The 1149-nt window shown below is 36.5% G+C and overlaps 1 pseudogene; it reads left to right on the top strand.

Annotated features, from left to right (window-relative positions):
• Positions 1-336: 336 nt before the first annotated feature.
• LOC118578382 lies at positions 337-878 on the top strand (annotated as a pseudogene).
• Positions 879-1149: the final 271 nt, after the last annotated feature.

The raw sequence follows: 1149 nt of genomic DNA, 5'->3' as shown, positions 1-1149 counted from the left end.
TAAGATATGTCCATAGAGGGGGTAGTGGCATGATTGTTACAGAAGTGTTCAACCACTCTATGATTAGATTTAAGGCTTGCTCCACAGGTGAAAAGTCATGGCTGGTACTATAGATCTGGCTAAACACTCATCCTTTGAAAGCTCATAAGTCCTAGGGACAAACCTACTACTATTACTTTCCTAAATTATCTTAGTATCAAACTGTTTTCCAACTATACATCTGTAGCAAGAATCCTAACCAAATTCCCCAGCTCTCCTCTCAGAAGGAGTTCCTGAGTCTTGTGAGAGAGGATGTTTGTGTGCTTGGCAATGGCAGCCACTTTGTGTGAGAAAAAGATGTTTGAGCAAAAAGAGAATGGCTTGTTTGAAATATTAGATTATGAGCATGTAGAAGATGAAATTTTTTCTCCCTTGCCACCTTCAGACTCTCTCAAAAGAGATACTGCACAAGCTGAACCTGATGAAGAATTAGGGAGTGGAGTACTTGTTACTGTACCACCAAAGAGAACAGTTAAAAAGAATCTACCCAAGCTATATTCCACTAGATTAACTTCAGAGAGAGGGCTTTTAGTCTTAAGGCATGTGTTTGATAGGACAAAATTCAAGATCATTTAGCTGAAAACTTGAAAACACTAATCAGACACATGGAGCACTGGGCACATAGACTATTCCCCAAACTGCAATTTGAAGACTTTATTTACAGAGTTGAATATCTAGGAAATAAAAACGAGGTTCAGACCTGTTTAAAACAAACTCTACTTGACCTCCCTATTGTACATGAAGATTTTATTAGCAATAATGATGAAGCTGAAGAAACTATTACCCTCGATGCAACTGCTGCTGAATTTGATCCCTTTTTTATGATGGGATTCATGTAATGTCAATTATAAATATTATCTGTTTGACCATTTTTGCTTTATCATTTAAAAAAGTTGGTTAATATGAGTGCCAAGAGAAAAATTTTAGAAAAACTTATTGAAACATATCATATTCAGACCCAGACAGAGAAACTTAAAGGAGAACAAATCTCATCATTGCATTATAAGGCTACAGAGAAACACCCTAAGGTTTTCAAACAGACACTTTTAATTTATCCTGTAAGCTTACAGGAACTGCCAAATGATAGATATCCTCAAGGCTGTGGAAGAT

This window comes from Onychomys torridus, chromosome 1, assembly GCF_903995425.1.
Source record: "Onychomys torridus chromosome 1, mOncTor1.1, whole genome shotgun sequence".
NCBI lineage: Eukaryota > Metazoa > Chordata > Mammalia > Rodentia > Cricetidae > Onychomys > Onychomys torridus.
Note: the sequence above shows the minus strand (reverse complement) of the source record. Positions and strands in the feature narration are given on the sequence as shown.